Below are 20,705 nucleotides of genomic sequence, written 5' to 3' on the forward strand. Positions count from 1 at the left end.
TGTACATCCTGTACTGAAGCATTTCTTGCAAAGGCTTTGCCTTGTTACACACCTTATTTTCTGTAAATAAATATTTATGGTTCATCACCATCTGTGTGTTGTCTGTACAATCAATGTAAACAGAGGTTTATAATTGCCTCACAATTTAGCACATTATTCTAGAATAATCTGAGTCAGGAGCAACATCATGGCTACCTACCTGAAATTATTCAGGAAATAATCCCAAATGAGAGCCCTTTACAAAGCAAATAGCTCACATGCTATTTGTGTGTGTGTGTCCTCTTTTTACTAATTGTAGGCAGCTGGGGCTGTGCGTCTCCCCTTTTGACTGATTGTAGGTAGCTAGGGCTTAAACAAATAAAAGGAGGGACCAGAGACTATGAGAGTAGACAGCAGACTCTTTCCTCCCTAGCTTCTCTCCGACTCCCTCCCCATCACAGCCCCCACATCTGTCCTCGAGGCTTTGAGAAGTGGGAAATTCTTGGTCATCAGAAGCATGTGATCAACTATTGGCCCTCTCCAATACTTTTAGACTAGGACCATCAGCTCTACTCTAAAGTGCAAAAAGTCTTCAAGAGGAAGCTTAAATGCTTTAATTCCTTCTTCTAATTAGCTTCTCCCTGTTGTTCAGCTCAGATCTCAGCAGAATAATGTAGCACTTGGGGGAAAAGATGCAAGTCAATAGCCCAGCACTCGAGGTCAAGATAGAGAAGACCTCCACGGCTACCATATATTTCCCTTTGGTACTTAAGTAGGTTGGAACAAAGGACAACCAAACACTGCAAAAGATCAACATGCTGAAGGTGATGAACTTGGCTTCATTGAAACTATCTGGTAAGTTCCTAGATAGGAAAGCCACAGTCAAGCTGATAACAGAAAGAAGTCCCAAGTAGCCCAGAACTATATAAAACATAGTGACGGACCCTTCATTACATTCTGCAATAATCTCATCTGTCAAAGAGAGCATGTCAAAATCTGGGAAAGGGGGCGAGGTCCCAAGCCACACCATACAAATGACTGCTTGAATGAGGGAGCAGGAAAGAAGAATAGAGTTGGTCAATCTTTTCCCCACCCAATTCCTCATGTTGGATCCTGGTTTGATGGCCATGAATGCTACTACCACAGTGATAGTTTTGGCCAACACACAAGAAACAGCCACTGAAAAGATAATACCAAAAGCAGCTTGTCTTAGGCAGCAGGTCACCTTTCTAGGCCATCCTAGAAAGAGGAAGGAACAGAGGAAGGAGAGAAGGAGGGAGAGGAGGAGAGTGTAGGTGATATCTCTGTTGTTGGCTTTCACAATGGGGGTATCCTTGTGCTTAATGAAAGTGGCCAGCACTAAGGCTGTGAGCACAGAGAAAGAAACTGCAAGAGAGGCTAATCCGATCCCCAAAGGTTCTTCATAAGACAGAAAATTTACAGTCTTGGGAATACATTGGTCATGGCTAGGGATGTGCGTTTCGGCATTCAGAATGCCGAAAGAATGCCGAAACAAAAGTGTTTCGGCTTCTTTCGGGGAATGCCGAAACGTTTCAGGGAATGCCGAAACGTTTCGGGTAGCCGAAAGAAAAAAGCCGAAACGTTTCGGGATTCTTTCGGCTTTCCTATGGGAAAATGCCTCCGTCTTCCAGGACGCCTGGAGGAGGCATTTTCCCACCGAATAAGCCCAAAATTGGTGGGGACCTTCCTCTAACCCTTCTCTAACAACCACCCAAGTTTCAGACAGATTGGACTTTGGGGGGCCATGTTATGGCCCCCCAAAGCAGGTCCCCCCATCCTCCCATAAGAAAGCGAAGGAGCAGCATATTGTTAGCATGCTGCTGCTGATCTTTCTTCATTATTTCCTATGGGGAAAAAATGAAGAGGCAGGCTTCCTTTGCCAGGGGTGGCATTTTGCATGCAAAATGCCCCCCAGCCCTCAGGGGCCCTTCTCCCACCCCTCCTCCCACCCCCCACCAAGGCTGAGCCTGCTCCCACTTGGGGGGGCCATTTCATGGCCTCCCCAAGTAGGTGCTCTAATCTCTACCACTGACAGCTGGGGGAGGCTTGTGTTGCCAGGGGTGGCATTTTGCATGCAAAATGCCCCCCAACCCTCTGGGGCCCTTCTCCCACCCCTCCTCCCACCCCCCACCAAGGCTCAGCCTGCTCCCACTTGGGGGGGGCATTTCATGGCCTCCCCAAGTAGGTGCTCTGCTCTCATCTCTACCACTGACAGCTGGGGGAGGCTTGTGTTGCCAGGGGTGGCATTTTGCATGCAAAATGCCCCCCAGCCCTCTGGGGCCCTTCTCCCACCCTTCCTCCCACTCCCCACCAAGGCTCAGACTGCTCCCACTTGGGGGGGCCATTTCATGGCATCCCCAAGTAGGTCCTCTCAGCCCCTAAAGTCCACCCCTTACAGCCCCACACAAACCCAATTCCCCCCCAGCTGCCACACACAGACCCAAATCCCCACATTAGCCCCTCACAGACCCAAATCCACCCCCACCTGCCCCACACCCATAACCCCAGGAACAGGCTGGCAAAGGCCAGCCCTCTCCCTTTGTTCCCTATGCTGGGAACTTCTAAACTCTCTTTCCCTAGGCAATTCTGCACAGCCCAGGGGTGCCACAATGGTGGGCACACTTCTGAGTGCCAGCTGGTCCCTGTGAAAGAGCACCTGAACCACAGACACCCTCCCTCAAATTCCCCCACCACCTACAGAGATGGCTGGCCAGCCAGCCCCATTGTTCCCTATGATGGGAACCAACTGCACAACAAAGAATAAAACAAGAACAACACAAAATAAAGTTTTAAATTTTTTTTCTCCCTTCCAAAGTACAAGTAGGCAAAGCATTATGACACATTACACCAGCAGTCCCCCACACAGAAAAATAACACAACTCACTTAACATCAGAGAATCACAAAGCATGATTCCTGTCAAAAACACTTTATTTCTTGAACAGCTTTAGGTTACACAGCAGGGGGGAACACCAAAGGGCATGGCAGCACTATCTTACACAAAAATAACACAACTCACTTAACATCAGAGAATCACAAAGCATGATTCCTGTCAAAAACACTTTATTTCTTGAACAGCTTTAGGTTACACAGCAGGGGGGGGACACCAAAGGGCATGGAAGCAGTATCTTACACAAAAATAACACAACTCACTTCACATTAAAGAATCACCCCAAAAAATTGCTGTCAAAAGCACTTTATTTCTGTAACTGCTTTAGGTTACACAGTAGGAAGGCACCGCAGAGCAGGAAAGCAGTGTACTACGCAAAAATAACACAACTCACTTCACATCAGAGAATCACACAAACACAATTGCTGTCAAAAACGGTGAAGTGGGTTGTATTATTTTTTGTAGTACATTGCTATCATGCCCTGTTGTGCCCTCCTACTGTGTAACCTAAAGCTGTTCAAGAAATAAAGTGTTTTTGCCAGGAATTGTGTTTTTGTGATTCTCTGATGTTAAGTGAGTTGTGTTATTTTTGTGTAAGATAGTGCTGCCATGCCCTTTGGTGTTCCCCCCTGCTGTGTAACCTAAAGCTGTTCAAGAAATAAAGTGTTTTTGCCAGGAATTGTGTTTTGTGATTCTCTGATGTTAAGTGAGTTGTGTTATTTTTGTGTAAGATAGTGCTGCCATGCCTTTTGGTGTTCCCCCCTGCTGTGTAACCTAAAGCTGTTCAAGAAATAAAGTGTTTTTGAAAGGAATCATGCTTTGTGATTCTCTGATGTTAAGTGAGTTGTGTTATTTTTGTGTAAGATAGTGCTGCCATGCCCTTTGGTGTTCCCCCCTGCTGTGTAACCTAAAGCTGTTCAAGAAATAAAGTGTTTTTGACAGGAATCATGCTTTGTGATTCTCTGATGTTAAGTGAGTTTTGTTTTAATTTTTCTGTGTGGGGGACTGCTGGTGTAATGTGTCATAATGCTTTGCCTACTTGTACTTTGGAAGGGAGAAAATAATTTTTTTAAAACTTTATTTTGTGTTGTTCTTGTTTTATTCTTTGTTGTGCAGTTGGTTCCCATCATAGGGAACAATGGGGCTGGCTGGCCAGCCATCTCTGTAGGTGGTGGGGGAATTTGAGGGAGGGTGTCTGTGGTTCAGGTGCTCTTTCACAGGGACCAGCTGGCACTCAGAAGTGTGCCCACCATTGTGGCACCCCTGGGCTGTGCAGAATTGCCCAGGGAAAGAGAGTTTAGAAGTTCCCAGCATAGGGAACAAAGGGAGAGGGCTGGCCTTTGCCAGCCTGTTCCTGGGGTTATGGGTGTAGGGCAGGTGGGGGTGGATTTGGGTCTGTGAGGGGCTAATGTGGGGATTTGGGTCTGTGTGTGGCAGCTGGGGGGGAATTGGGTTTGTGTGGGGCTGTAAGGGGTGGACTTTAGGGGCTGAGAGGACCTACTTGGGGATGCCATGAAATGGCCCCCCCAAGTGGGAGCAGTCTGAGCCTTGGTGGGGGGTGGGAGGAAGGGTGGGAGAAGGGCCCCAGAAGGCTGGGGGGCATTTTGCATGCAAAATGCCACCCCTGGCAACACAAGCCTCCCCCAGCTGTCAGTGGTAGAGATGAGAGCAGAGCACCTACTTGGGGAGGCCATGAAATGCCCCCCCAAGTGGGAGCAGGCTGAGCCTTGGTGGGGGGTGGGAGGAGGGGTGGGAGAAGGGCCCCAGAGGGTTGGGGGGCATTTTGCATGCAAAATGCCACCCCTGGCAACACAAGCCTCCCCCAGCTGTCAGTGGTAGAGATGAGAGCAGAGCACCTACTTGGGGAGGCCATGAAATGGCCCCCCCAAGTGGGAGCAGGCTGAGCCTTGGTGGGGGGTGGGAGGAGGGGTGGGAGAAGGGCCCCTGAGGGCTGGGGGGCATTGGCAAAGGAAGCCTGCCTCTTCATTTTTTCCCCATAGGAAATAATGAAGAAAGATCAGCAGCAGCATGCTAACAATATGCTGCTCCTTCGCTTTCTTATGGGAGGATGGGGGGACCTGCTTTGGGGGGCCATAACATGGCCCCCCAAAGTCCAATCTGTCTGAAACTTGGGTGGTTGTTAGAGAAGGGTTAGAGGAAGGTCCCCACCAATTTTGGGCTTATTCGGTGGGAAAATGCCTCCCCCAGACGTCCTGGAAGACGGAGGCATTTTCCCATAGGAAAGCCGAAAGAATCCCGAAACGTTTCGGCTTTTTTCTTTCGGCTACCCGAAACGTTTCGGCATTCCCTGAAACGTTTCGGCATTCCCCGAAAGAAGCCGAAACACTTTTGTTTCGGCATTCTTTCGGCATTCTGAATGCCGAAACGCACATCCCTAGCCATGACCAATGTATTCCCAAGACTGTAAATTTTCTGTCTTATGAAGAACCTTTGGGGATCGGATTAGCCTCTCTTGCAGTTTCTTTCTCTGTGCTCACAGCCTTAGTGCTGGCCACTTTCATTAAGCACAAGGATACCCCCATTGTGAAAGCCAACAACAGAGATATCACCTACACTCTCCTCCACTCCCTCCTTCTCTCCTTCCTCTGTTCCTTCCTCTTTCTAGGATGGCCTAGAAAGGTGACCTGCTGCCTAAGACAAGCTGCCAGCCAATTTTGGGCTTATTTGGTGGGAAAATGCCTCCTCCAGGCGTCCTGGAAGACGGAGGCATTTTCCCATAGAAAAAAGCCAAAAGAATGCCGAAAGAATGCCGAAAGAATCCCGAAAGTCGAAAGCCGAAAGAGATTCTTGTTTCGGCTTTCGGCTTTAACGATAGAGAATCTTCTTTCGGCTTTCTACTTTCGGCTATAGCCGAAAATTTTTGGCTTGCACACCCCTAGTCATGGCCCTTGCTTGGATATTGATCTCCTGGGCATTTGATGCAGTCATCCATATCTGCAAAGAAGAAGAATGATTCAGCATGAAAGCAGCAATTCCTACGAGACTCGGACAGGTATCTTCAGCTATAGGAGCAACATGGGATATGTTATACTTCTGTTTTGAAACATATATCAGAGCTCTGTTTAATTAATTTAAGATTCTAAACAGTTTGGGGCCTATATACTTGAAAGACCACCTTCTCCGGTATGGTCTAGCATGCCAGTGATGATCCTCTCGTAGGCCTTGTTCTCTGTGTCCCAAATGCAGAGACAAGGCAGTATGAGTTCCAACACCTCTTATTTTTTTCAGGAAACAAAAACCATTGTAAAGGGGTATATACCAGGAATGTGGAGGACAGACATAAGGAGAGGGTCACTTTACTCACCCACCATGTAAGGAGCAAGGAATTCCTACTCTCCCCTTTCTTCTCAACTATAAAAGGACCACAGATTGCCTGAATTCTGTCTGCACTCCCTCTGTCACCCAGGACACCCCAATCAAAGCCCACCTTAGCTTGATGGGCAGGTCGTCCTTCCAAGTGTGGAGCTGCAAATCGGTTACAATTGGTAAGCTGGGAGCAGACACCAGGGAGGAGGGAGGGAGGAGGGGAGTGTTCTGTGGCCATGGGAACTCCAATCTCATCCCTGAAAACCCTGTTAGGCAGTTCTGACTACCAACCACAGGCCTCCTGTGTTTCTCAATGAGTCCTCAGCTTATAAAAGGGTACTGCGCTCCCAGTTCTGGTTTCACTTTCAGTAAGCAGTGGAGTGGGACAGAGCTCTTAATAGCATTTTGCGGGGGGTGGGGAGAGAGTGCATTGGAGCGGGGCTTTTTTCTGTGTGTGGTGGGTGGGATAGGGCTCTACCCCCTCCCTCAGGGTCCAGAGCTGCTGCCAAACCCTGGGCCCAAACTCAGTGGGCATCTTGGCTGAGGGCTCACCCTGATTATTAGTGCCTGATCTGGTCAGGACTCTGGGAGTGCTGGGCTAGGGCACTAACCCCTCCCTCTGGTTCCAGGGCTGCTGCCAGGCCCTGGGCCCAAGCTCACTGGGCATCTTGGCTAAGGGCTCACAGTGTTCTCTCCTTTTCTGTCCTCCTTAATTCTAGTTTGGTGGCACAATGAGTCTTCCTGTTGTGTTGGCCGCCAAGGGTGGTACTGGGGATCTCTCTCAATATTTTGAGGAGGGGGTGGGTGATGGATCCCTGGAGGAATGGTTTGTGTTTTATGAAACATTGCTCCTGTCCCCATCCCAAACTCTCAGTGGTGTCCCCACCTGCAGTCCACCCCTCACCCCGTCATCTGTGGCCCGCTCCACAGCACAGCCTGTAACCGTTCGTCCTCCTTCCCCTTGGACAGTTATTGGTCTATGTTTCAATGCCTCCGTATAGAGGCACTTTCGGGCCCTTTCTAATGACCCCCATGTGGTACGTTGCCATGCATGTGATGTCCTGGTGTGCAGGGGCAAAAACCTGAAGCACCTGTTATCAATGGCCCTGACTCGGCACCTGAAGATGCACCACCTGAGCCTGCGGTCTCCGTTCTCACCCAGTGAAACATCTGTGGGAGGGAGAAAGAGGGCAACCGCTCTTCTGAGCGTGGATCAGTGGGAGGGTCACCTTGCCCTAAGGGTGAGGCTGGTGGGAGCGGAGTGCTCAGGCAGGCTGTACACACGGAGGTTGTCCTCTCGGGGTCTGGGACAGCACCGCTTAGAACGGCGAGGTTGAGGGCTCAAGAGGCAGATCTTCGCGTCTTGGCAGAGATGATTGCCCTACATGGCTTGCCCATATCCATAGTGGAGTGTGTGGGGTTCCGTAGGCTACTAAAGCATTTTGCCGCTTGGTACTCCATGCCATTGCTACGCACCCTTGCCCATCGAGTCCTGTGGGTATCTCGAATGAGGGCTGGCACATTTGGGTCAGGCTTAACCAGGCCCACTCCCACTGCTAACAGGCTTCTGAGACCTTGATAGGCCTTCCTGGCACAGCCAGATCATCATTACTCCTCCTTTCTGCAAAGGCAGGGAAGTGGGTGATGCTGGTGGCAGCCTCCTTTGGGCACTTCAGCAACAGCTCCTGAGCTGTTGCAAGTGTAGTCAAGCCACACAGTGGCCCTATCCATTGCAAACGCTGTGTCCTCTGAGCAAGGGGGAACGGGTCCCTCGACTCCTTTTGTTTCCGCAAAGGCAGGAAGGTGGCCAATGTCAGCTGCTGCCGCTGTCCTGTATCTGTCTCTCCCTCTCTGGAACCAATCTGACCCATCCAAGCAATGTCTCCTGTCCTGTACATTCCCTCCTTTCCGCAAAGGCAGGAAGGCGGTTGTTGTCTGGCGGTGCTGCCCCAACTGTTATGAGTAGTGCCCATACTGCCTGCACAAGTTAGGTGTCTTGGAGCAGTGTGGAACTGCTCTGCCCCCCCCCCTAATTTCTCGGGACTGCTGGTCACTCTTTCTACCTCTCCCTCTGTGCAATCACTCTGACCCTTTTGAATGACTTCTCTGGTCCTGCCCATCCCCTTCTTTCTGCGAAGGCAGTACGGTGGGTCATTTCAGCCACTGCTTCATGAGGAACTATCCTGTTATGGCTCCCTCCTTGGTCACGAGGGATATCTCAGTTGTGATTGCACAGCCAAATGTACTGTATAGGGATACAGTCGGTTGCACAGCATGGCAGCTCCCCTGTCAATGGGACTGACTGGACCCCTTTCATCTGGCGGGGGAGGGGGAATGTGTCCCATGCCATGACTCCCATCCTTTCCACAAAGGCAGGAAGGTAGGTGATGGCAGCTGCTGCTGCTCCCCTATTTCTTCCTTTCCCTCTCTGGTACCACTCTGACCCCTCCCAACTACCTCTCGCTTGGGAGCTTTCCAGTTCCCGGTCCATACCTCTTCCCTCCCCGGTAATGCCAGGAGTCCTGTTCCCACCACTTGCACCACCCCGTCCCCTCATTTCCGTGATGCCAGGGAGGTGGGTGATGCCTGCAGCCACCGATTTGGGATCTTCTCATCCCCCTCACAGGATCTTCCAGGTGTGGCGTATTGCTGCGCCCAGATCCCCTGGGTCCTCCTCTCCCACCATGACCACTTCGTGTTCCCTCTTTCCTCCTCTCCGTCTTGGGTACTACCACGAGTCCCTTCCCCAACACTTGCACGGTGCCATCCCCTCATTTCCGTGATGTCAGGGAGATGGGTGATGCCTGCAGCCGCCTATTTGGGGTCATCCCATCTCCCTCAAAGGATCTTCCAGGTGCGGCTCATAGCTGCACCCAGAAGCCCTTAGTCTCCCTCTCCCTGACTACCCGGTGGCCACAGTCATCAACCACCTTGCTGCATAAGTGGATGCTTTGTCCGCCTCTGACTTGGAGGCCTGATGGGCAGGCACATGGGGGGTGCTGCTGGTGAGTGGCCAGACCCCCTGCCCCCTGAGGGGAGGCAGCACGCCACCACCTCCCCGAGTCTGCCAAGCCTGGTGGCCGTAGTTCTCACCCACCTTGCTACATAAGCAGATGCTTTGTCTGCCTCTGACGTGGAGGCCTGGCGGGTGGGCACATGAGGGGTGCCTCTGAAAACCAGCCAGACTCCTCACCACCTGAGGGGAGGCAGCATGCCAACGCCTCCCTGAGCCCACCAGGCCCAGCGGCTGCAGTCTTCACCCACCTTGCTGCGTAAGTGGATAATTTTCCTCCCACCCACAGACCTGGCAGGTGGGCACATGGGGGGTGCTGCCAGAAAGTGGCCACACCCCCTGTCCCTGAGAGGGGAGGCAGCATGCCTTCAGGACCACCGCTTGGGGCACAAGTGAACTGCGGAGGGTGGCTCCATTTGTGTTGATTGGGAGTTTCCTGGGGGCATTGAATTTGGGAATGTATAACTCCAAGATCCATACTGCAATCTTGACTAAACTTGGTTGGTGGCTGGAGAAGAGCTTGCTGCACATTCCCTGTGAAAATGGGCTCTCTAAGTGCTAAAGGGGCCGCTCTGGCAGTGATGAACTCCAAACACTGAACACCTTTGTTAATGGGACATATTCGGTTCCATTCGTCTGTTTGTGTTCGTCATCGGGAACAAACACCGACCTGCCTGTTTGGGTTTTTTCCCCCGTTCGTGCCCACGCCTAGTATAAATCTGACCCTGGTTCAACTGAGGATCTTGGGTTGTCTCCATTTTCTACCTTTCCTGGAAAAGAATTATATCAGGAGTTACTGACTGACCCACAGAAAGATGGCCCCACCTGGGGGTGCCTAATTTGCTTTCCATGCAGAACATTCTCAGTTCTTGACATCTCCAGAAAAAGGGACCATGTAGAATGTGATGAGGAAGAGTTCAACCTGAATCTCAGAAGAGCCACTGTCAGTCAGAGTAGACAATACTGACTTTGATTGACCAATCGTCTGAGACACTATAAAGCAGCTTCATGTCCCCATGCCTCATCGTGGTGTTTTTAATTTTCCCAACTAAAGGATGGTTCACACATGCATGTTCATCAACTGTGGGGTCATCCAATCAGCTTTTCTTTTGGTGAGAATAGGAAGAGTGGCTTCTTTTGACAACATTTATTTATTCAAAACATTCATATGCCACCTTTCCACCCAAATATGGCATACAACAGATAACGACAACAACATTCGATTTATATACTGCCCTTCAGGACAATTTAACGCCCACTCAGAGCAGTATACAAAGTATGTTATTATTATCCCCACAACAAACACCCTGTGAGGTGAGTGGGGCTGAGAGAGCTCTGGAAGAGTTGGGACTGACCCAAAGTCACCCAGCTGGATTCACATGGAGGAGTGGGGAATCAAACTCAGTTCTCCAGATTAGAATCCTGATGTTCTTAACCACTACATCCAACTGGCTCTAAACATTTTCAGATTCTAAAGTAACATTTAAAATGTATTTACAAATACAATACATCCATATAGACAAACAAACACATATGTATATTGGATGGCTAATAAGTATTTTCTGAGGATACATCAAATGAAACAGAACAGTCTTCATCCTCTGGTGGAAGACAATGACAAAGGGAGACAGATACATCACCCTGGGGAGGGAGTTCCAAAGTTTTGGTGTCAAAACCAAGAAGACTCTTTCCCAGGTTGCTACTTGTCTAGCCTGAGATGATGGGAGCACTCAAAACAAGGCCTCCAAAGATGAGGGAGGTACACAGGTAGGTTCATATAGAAGAAGGTATATTGGTCCCAAGCCATAAAGGGCTTTTAAGTTCAATACAAGCACTACATATTGGACCCAGAACTGAGATCCTGGGTAGATGGAAGAAGATATAGCCCCTATGACCTACAGCAATCAACACTCTGACCAAAGCATTCTGTGCCAATAGCAGCCTCTGGACAGTCTTCAAGGGCAGCCCCACATAAAGTACATTGCAGTAATCTAATTTATATGTTACCAGAGAATTCACCAGAATGGAAAGAGCTTTCTGGCCCAGAAATGGCCACAGCTTTCTCACCAACCAGAGACTGTAAAAGGAACTTGTTATCAAAGAAGAGGCCTAGATTTAGCTGAACCCCCAAGCTATAAACCTGCTCCTTTAGGTGGAGTGCAACTTCATCAGATATCCTATTCCTGGCTGAAACCTCCTCCCCACCAGTAGCACCTCCATCTTATTGGAATTAAGTTTCAGCGTATCCATCCCAAACTGCTTCCAGGCACCTGTTCATAGTTTCCATAGCCTTTCTGGGATCTGCTGGTAACTTTGCTTGTGCAAAGTGGCCCAAACCATTGTTTTAAGAAGTGGTTAGAGGCATAGCAAATTAACCCCGTACGCTGGCACACTATACTCCTTACCCTTCTGGTTTGAGATCTTTCCTTCTGGACATGGAGAACAATCATAGCAGCAAAATGAACGTTCTTCTTTTTTTTTCTTATAGTAACCAGGATAGCAGTAATCATTACATAGAGAACGGGGCTGCACCTGTCCCAAAACATGAATGGGGGTTATGACAGGGAGAAATTACACATTATTATATCATTTGTTAGCTGATCAATTGCTTTCAAACAGTTGTAGAAAATGAGGCATTTGAAACATGCTGCATTTCTCTTTAGGATTAACTGTAAAATGTGGCCCTGATGAAGCAACAAAGTGGACCAAGATAAAAAACAGAAGAAATTCCCTAGTCCTTGGATTAAGCATCTAAAGAATGGAATGACACTGTAGAATCCACACCTGGTTAAAAAGTGTTTGCCACACAATCAACTCCTCTTTGATGATGAATTCTTTTCCTTTACATTCATTTGGATCTACCCTTCCAACTTTCACCCTGAGGAAAGACTTGTTTGGGAATGTAACCAAGTTAGTTATATCAAATCCATTGCTTATTTCCATATCATCGTTAAAAATAACTTTTTCTCCAGCAGAGTTGTTAAATGAGATGCCTTGAAGAAATTGATGGATCTGTTTGAAAGAGAGAAACAATACCAATGTATTCAAGTTTTCATACTGAGGTTTCTAAATGTCTTTCCTTGTTGATATAATTTTTTATTAAATTTTATCTAAATCTTGCCTGGCACTGCAAGTGTTTTTCAACCATTGAATACTTTTGTTGAGATCTTTATCTGTTAGCTTGCTTTCTCTTGCCTTTTGGGTGCTTCAACTACTGAAATCATGAGAAGGCAGAAAGATCTTTCAATGAATAACGTCCGGGGTCTGAGCCTCAGCCCCTGGACTTGCCGGGCGGGAGCAATGGGAGGCAACCAGGAGAGAGCAGCCCTGCTGCCCCAGCCAGCAACCAGGGTCAGAACCCACCTACACCCGGGGAAAGGGGCAAAGGGCCAGGGCCTCAGAGGGCTAGAGGAGGCGGAGAGGCACCAGCTAGACCCACCCTCCAGGTGGGTGATAGGGGGCTCAACAGAGCAGAGGGAGAGGGCAAAAGCAGGGGGAATAGGGACCCAGCAGCTTCCCAAACAGAGCTCTTACCTGGTAGAGAGGAGAAACAACCCCAAGCCACGCCCAAGCCTATGCACCAGCTGGAAGGCAATAACCTGGCCCAGGAAAGGTCAGGGACAAAGCAGACCCAGGTGGAGTTGCCACAGGCATTCTGGGGGAGGAGCTGGGTAGCCAGCCAAGGGGCCACAGCTGGGCCTGCCTTCAGCAATCAGCAGAGTCAGGGAGGCTTGACAGCCAGGCAATGAGACGCAGCTGGTGCTGGTCAATGGAGCCAGATCAGCTACCTCAGCTGCAACTACTTGGGGCAGCCCAGGACCCGGCTGGAAGGAGGGTGGGGTGTAGGAAGGAAGCCCTATAAAAGTTGGCTGGGAAGAGTAAGAAGTGATGGTGTGGAGTGGGAGCAGAGCAGTGCGAGAGTGGAGGCTTGGAGGAGAGTTCTGGGAGGAGGAGATGACGGAGGACGCAGGGGGTGAGCAGGCCAGGTTGAGCAGGCCACCGAGTGGACTGAGAGGGAGTCTGGGTCATGTATACCTCCTTTCCTTCCACAGAGCAGGGTCCTGCAGCATCCCTGGAACCCCTCTGATGTCAGGGCCGGCTCGGCCGGTGCCCCGCCCAGTGGTAGCAACGGCAAGCCCTGACAAATAATATGTAGAACATACATTTTCTCATTATTCAGATGGGGAACGTTATTTCATGCTGAACTAATTTATACTAATTCAACATGTTCTATATGGAGCTATCCTTCAGGAGCTGGAAAGCTTCAGCTATTATAAAAATGTTGCAGCAAAGGTCCTTAATAAAATGTAATTATTCCACTTAGCTTCTGATTGCAATCCAAAGGAATAGATTTGAGCTTTAAGCCTCTAAATGGTTGGGTGTCCAAAGAATAGTAAAGCCCACCTCCTTCACTGTCAAATAGCCTGAACCATGAACTACTTGGGGAATAGATTTATGAAAGACCCCACATTATTCAAGGTGAGAAGATGGCAACCCCAGCCACGGCACAGCCGTTAAGGCTGGGAGCCTCATTTTGCTGCCCTGGAAGGAGAGAACACGGTAAGTATGGCAGCAACAAAACACAATTTCCCGTGCAATAACAATGTCTCCCTATTTTATTTACAGTAATTGCATAATTTAACAGAACTATACCACATGTAACCAGTTCTAGGAAAAATTATTTTGCAGGCATCATATATGCTCCAAAGTCCATACATAAAGTGTCCAGTGCTTCAAGTGCTCTATTAATATTGCAACAGGTATTAAAGTGCAAATGCTTCCTAGCACCATGTACACATTAATTATTTCATACAAGCTCGCCTTATATTCCAACTGGAGTTGGGTATAGTCCAAGATTTGGTTCCAATAAACTGTGTAGTTCACAGATTACAAGTAGACCTTTGCGTGTATTCTTTAGGTGTACATTGATAATTCTGTGACATCATTATTCTAACGGAAGGTCCAGATCACCATTGTATCTGTTTCCAAACTCTTTCTCAAAGAACACAGTTGTCAAAGTTTCATGCAGCTACCACTCCATATTAGTCATCAGTTTTCCAATTTTCACCATTTGCCAAATTGGAAAACTGATGACTAATATGGAGTGGTAGCTGCATGAAACTTTGACAACTGTGTTCTTTGAGAAAGAGTTTGGAAATGGATACAACGGTGATCTGGACCTTCCGTTAGAATAATGATGTCACAGAATTATCAATGTACACCTAAAGAATACACGCAAAGGTCTACTTGTAATCTGTGAACTACACAGTTTATTGGAACCAAATCTTGGACTATACCCAACTCCAGTTGGAATATAAGGCGAGCTTGTATGAAATAATTAATGTGTACATGGTGCTAGGAAGCATTTGCACTTTAATACCTGTTGCAATATTAATAGAGCACTTGAAGCACTGGACACTTTATGTATGGACTTTGGAGCATATATGACGCCTGCAAAATAATTTTTCCTAGAACTGGTTACATGTGGTATAGTTCTGTTAAATTATGCAATTACTGTAAATAAAATAGGGAGACATTGTTATTGCACGGGAAATTGTGTTTTGTTGCTGGAAGGAGAGAAGGCAATGCTTCCCTTCCAGGACCTGAGGGAGGGGGCGGAGCTAGTGAGTTAAGGTGCGCTGCACCTGTATCTCTCCCTCATTCAGCGCCTCGAGCTTGGCTCACCCTCCGCACCCTGTATCAGGGCAGGATTAGCCGGTCGCCTCATCTGGGGCCAGGTAGGAATTTTTTCCCCTTTTGCTGATTGGCCTGGGCAAAGGGTTTTTTCCGCCTACCTTGTTCTGTTGCAGTGGTTGTGGTAATTGGCTTAGTGGTGCTGCAGCCTTTTAAGTTAGAAGCAGGTTAGAGTTGGGAATTGAGAGTGGGCCGGTGAGTACCCTTGGCATATCCCCATTGGTGGGGAAATGGGGTCTGTCAAGAGCAGCTGCAGCTCCATGGCCCAGCTGCGAGGGCAGACTGCCTGATGGGAACTCCCAGACAAGTCCTTCCCTCAGGCTGTACAGCTTGGGGTGTTTGGAGCTTTATGGGGGGAACCATTTGCCTGGCCGGCCGGGCCCAAGCCATCTCTATTGGATGGCTCACACCCGGGGCAGTGGGTCTCGCCCAGACAGGTTCAAGGAGGAGGTCTCATGGTGACCGCTGGCTTGACCTGTACCACTAGTTAGCTCCCCTTGTTGCCGCTGTTGAATGTTGTGTTGTTGCTTTAATAAAATAGCCCTTAGTACCCAAGCCTGTGTGTCTGCCTCTTTCTTCCGACTAGGATAGCAATAAAACCCTGCTGTAACACCCTACCCAGCTGTGAAATTCCCATTCTCGAAAGTTGAGATTCTTGAGAAATAATTTCTGATGGACCCCACCTTATTCAAGGTGCAGAAAACACCGTGGTTTGACACATGCACACCCAGCTGTGAAATTCCCATTCTCAAGAGACAAAGCTGTATAGGCCTTCTGAAGAAAATTGAAATCTCTCTTCTTCTGAAAGATCCTTAAACTGATTAATTGTTGATGGTGCCATCTCTTTCTTGCTGTTTCTTTTTGCTGGTTTTAAATATTTTACATTTTATTATTGTCGTCTGCTGCCTATTTAAGGGGCAAAACTCACCAAGCATACAACCCTCCCACAACCACCCACAAGCTTCTAAATAAATGTATTTGTTAATTTAAATAAACATATCAATAAACCTGTTCGTGGCAATGAAAACATTTCATCGGGAGACGTTACCTGCCAAGGCTGGAGATCTTGAAGTGCGACTCGTTTGCTGTCCAGAAGGGCATTCTTATTGGATCTGGATTTGAAGAAGGCATGCAAAGCATGTGCCACGGCATGGACAGCATTATAGATACTGTAGCTGTGGCCGGTCATGTGCATTTCAAAAATAGACTCTGGGAGACTCTCCAGTCGCTCCTCCCCAGTACAAGTTTCATGGAATTTCACTGCCCTCCATGGATTTGGAAACATACAATCAAATGCTTGTTCCCAGAAATCCTTGAGAAAACCATCTCCTTGAGTTTTGTAAGGATTTCTATCCTGAAGAAATTTCTGGAACCCTAAGAGCTTATTTGAGTGAATTGTGAAGGAAATGGCACCTTGAAAGAACTGGAAATCCCAGGATCTTTGAAGGCCCACTAATGTAAAATCAGCTTGTGCTGTCATGATCCATATCTTTTGAAATGAAAGATTTTCCTTATATTCAGGATTGCCCAAAAAAAGAAAAGTGCTAAGTATCATAATGGTTAGAGATTCTCCATAGAGCACAAATGTAGTAGCCTTGGTATTTGTGAAAGGCCAATATACTTTTTTAATTAAATCAATTATTTCATCCACGTTATCCCAATGGCCTTGGTTTAAGATTCTTTCTGTGAAGGCCAAGCAGATTCCATGCTCAGAAAGCAATGGCTCTAGGACCTGCAAGAAACGGTCCCCACAGTCATCATCCACAGCAAAGAGGCCAATCCATGTCCATCCAAAATGCTTAAGCAACTTGATAACCCCCATATACTGCTGGGATTCATTTGGGACCATGCGGTAAAAGGAAGGAGAATCTTTTGTATCCTTCTCCTCTGGGGCAAAAGAACCATAGGTAAGCTAAAAGAAACATGAAGGTATTTTAAAACTAATTTGAAAGGAGTACGTGCCTTTATACTGCTGCCTGAAATGTTTGAGGGAGGACGATTTTGGTTCAGCGAGACTTAAAAACAAGGATCTGCAACATAGACTACTTCGATCAATTCTGATGTGTATGAAGTCATGAAAATGCTGTTTATCTTTAGATTTTGATGTGGTTTTAGCATTATACATATTAGTTAATTTATTAATAGAATTAACATATTAGAAATATTTTATGATACAATTATATACATATAATTAGTTTTATATCTTTAAAATGCATTGCTTGCTTCTTTTGATTGTAGCAATGATATATAGATATGTTAATGTTTTAAAACTAATCAAGAATGAATAAATTATGTTACCTTCAAATATTCAATATATGATAGTTAATGTTAAATAATTTTGTGCTTTCAAGCCAGCTTGCTTATATAGTTCATAAAATGTCTGTTGATCTAATGGTAAGTTTCATTAGGATTCAGAGAGAAAATATTCTGGAGTATTATGGAAAAGCTGTATATTTGAAATTTGTATCTTATAACATTTAAGATACAAATTTCAAATATACAGCATATTCATAATACTCCAGAATATTAGATCATATTTTGTATAGTCCTTGTAATGTGCATTTTATATTTCTTTTTCTTTTGCTCCCCTTCCCTTTCCCCCCTTTCTGTACCCCTATTTTGTTTAAAAAATAAAAATATGTTTGTTAAACAATCAAGGATCCATCTGCCTTTAATATTCACAAGCTGTCGGTGGGCAGTTTTTTGGAAATTATTGTAGCAAAGAAATTTACTACAAACATGTTTCTCTACTTCATACTTGCAACCACTAAAAATGCCTTTATTTGGGCTTTCTTTCTCCAAAGTAACAGAAAGAGTTTACTTTTCTGTCATTCACACCTCTCCCTCCTTCTGAACTCCATAGTAACTCCCACAATTTGATTTAATATAACTTCTAAAACCAATCATATTTACATCCATTGACCCTACCTGTGGAATTTTGTAGAGACCTAAAAGGTCTGCCATGTAGGAAGAGACCTCCAAGCTAAGTCCTCCGATGACAGCTATTAAGTTTTTCTGATTGTCACATTCATAATTAGGGAAATATCCATGCAATTTATGGAGGAGATCCAGAGTGGAACGATAGGCCATTCGAACGTCACAGTAGCTGTCATAGATGTGGAACCCAAGACTAACATTGGGCAAGATCTTAGGGTTCTCGTTGATCTCATTAACAGCAAATGCCAAGGACAGGAGATGTTGATAGAACTTAGTCACTATACTTCGAAAAGAATTAAATGCCTTTTGTTGGAATGTTCTACAACGCATTGTGTCATTTTACTAGTAGCTGGGTTCATTCTGGCTGTGTTTAAATTATCTCAGTAAAATGATATACTTCCATTGTTATTGAAAGCTATGAACTAATATTATCTGCTTTTGCCCCAAGAGCACTGAGCATCAGTTGCATTCATTTAACAGTACTGTCAAATACGTTTCCAAAGCATGTGCACATATACTGAGGAGATGTGTTTATTCTGACCCTCTGATTTTTGACCTTCACTGATTTTTTTTCAAACCTTAACTTCTGACGCTTAGCAGGTACCAGTCTAGAATGTTACCATCATGGAATTCTTCAGTATTGTGCAGTTCATGGATCCATGAATATTCTTTATTGGTCTTGAATTTGCTTCCTACCTTATCTTGGTATCTGGGTATCTGCAACTTCAAAATCACACTGAAGAAACAGGTACACAGACTATTATCTGAGGGCCAAGCTACAAGTGACGAATGACACTTGAATGGCAAGTGGATTGAGTGGAGGGCAAGTGAACAGGGAGAAATACACTTGCCGTTCAAGTGTTATTCGTCACTTGTAGCTTGGCCCTCAGTTTCCAATCATCTCATAAGAAACTTTTTCACAACAACAGAGGCCCAAGATTCAATTCTGAAATACTTTCACATAAGAATTTCCTTTCTACAATATGTTCTTTACTATTATGCTCCTCCAGATAGAATAACAATTAAGTGACATCAACTCACAAATGAGTCCTGTTTGCAAATTCTGATGGGGTATTTTAGGCAAGCAAGGAATAGAGGTGGTTTGCCATTGCTTTCTTTGCATAGTAACCCAGGTCTTACTTGACAAGCTCAGGTTACTCTAAGCTAGTCAGTCTGCTTCTCCATATATAGACTTTAAAAATATGTATACCATGAAAGCATATTTCCAAGGACCATATCAAGGAGCTATTTTCATTGAATAATGTTATGATAATATGATATAAAATGATATACTTTTATTTGGTTTCTGTTTAGAAAACCCTTTTCAGAAAACCTCAGAACATAATAAAAGCTGCAATTCTAGAGACACTTTAGTGTGCCGTACTATGATGTTTTAATATAATTGTAACTGCTGTGTTTACTATCATGTTGTTCTCCACTCTGAGCCTGCTTGTGGGAGAGCAGACATATAGTCCAATAAATAATAATAATGGGTGTAAAGCCCACTGAATAACACTAGACTTACTTCTGAGTAGACCTGCTTAGGATTGCTCACAAATTAATGAAACATCTTAAAATTATTAAAATTAACAAAGTCCAAGCCATTAAATCCCCAGCCCAAATTTCAGGCCTGTGGACACATTTTCCAGCTCCTTCTGCTCTTCTTCTATATACTGACTATACATGGGCACAAACAGAAAAAAAAATGAAAACCCTGTTCGTTGTTCGGTGCCATCCACGAACAATGAACAACGAACATGGATGAACATGAACTGTTCCAGGACATGTTCGTTGTTCATTGTTCGTGGGGGCCAGAACCCCCCCCCCCACCCCAAACCCATCCACTTAGCTCCCCCTCCCCTCAAACCCACTTATGTGGCCCTTTAAATATCCCTTTAAACTATCAGCTGGCAGGCAGCGGGAGGGATTCTCCCCTGCCAGCTGATAGTTTAAAGGGCCCTTTCCTGCCACGTGCAAGGGGTGTGGCCCTTTAAACACCCCACAAACTGACTTTCCCAATGTCCAATATACACCAAATTTGCAGGGGACATAGTCCTCACAGTCCTCTGAAGAACCCCAAGTTTCAGAGTGATTGCACCCTGGGAAAGGCATGATCCACGGGTCTCCCCATTGGCTGTCATTTTCTCTTCACAGTGGAATAAATAGGACTCTCTGCTGGAAGTACTTTGAAGGGTTAAAGACAGAAGGAAAGCCAGAAGGAGTTCAGACAGAGGGCCAAGCTACACATGATGAATGACACTTGAACGGCAAGTGGATTGAGTGGAGGGCAAGTGAACAGGGAGAAATACACTTGCTGTTCAAGTGTCATTCGTCACTTGTAGCTTGGCCCAGTGTTCAGTCCCTCCCTGCCTCTGGTTGCCAAGGGGATTGATTGCAGCAGATGTCAGACTGTCTGGCTTGCCCAACGGCTGCCAAAGGCAACAAACGAGGCTTGCAATGACCACCTGTTCATTTAGGATGGGGCCTCATGAACAGCTTGTTCGAGAACAGCAGATTAGGCTTTTCGTGGTTTTTTTCTGTTCGTAATGCTGTTCGTGCCCATGTCTAATACTGACACCACTTTTATCAGTGTTATCTTTTTTAGATTTGTTAGAGCTGTTGCCCAGGCATGAGATTGCCCGTGCCTGGCTTTTCACAGATATTCCTCATACTTCCAATTTTTGCAATCTCCCACCAGAGTTCTGAAATGTTTCTTTTTAACCTGCCCCTGAATGGGCTCTATTTAAAAGTTACACATAGAAATTCAAACCATCCATATCTGCACTGTCAAATATATAAATCTTTGAACGTGATTGAAAATAAGTGTTTGTGTGGTGTGCTATTTT

The 20,705-nt window shown here is 46.3% G+C and overlaps 1 pseudogene; it reads right to left on the reverse strand.

Moving 5' to 3' along the window:
* Window positions 1-592: 592 nt before the first annotated feature.
* On the reverse strand, window positions 593-16,771 carry LOC129339949 (vomeronasal type-2 receptor 26-like; annotated as a pseudogene).
* Window positions 16,772-20,705: the final 3,934 nt, after the last annotated feature.

The sequence above is a fragment of the Eublepharis macularius genome, chromosome 12, assembly GCF_028583425.1.
Source record: "Eublepharis macularius isolate TG4126 chromosome 12, MPM_Emac_v1.0, whole genome shotgun sequence".
Classification (NCBI taxonomy): domain Eukaryota; kingdom Metazoa; phylum Chordata; class Lepidosauria; order Squamata; family Eublepharidae; genus Eublepharis; species Eublepharis macularius.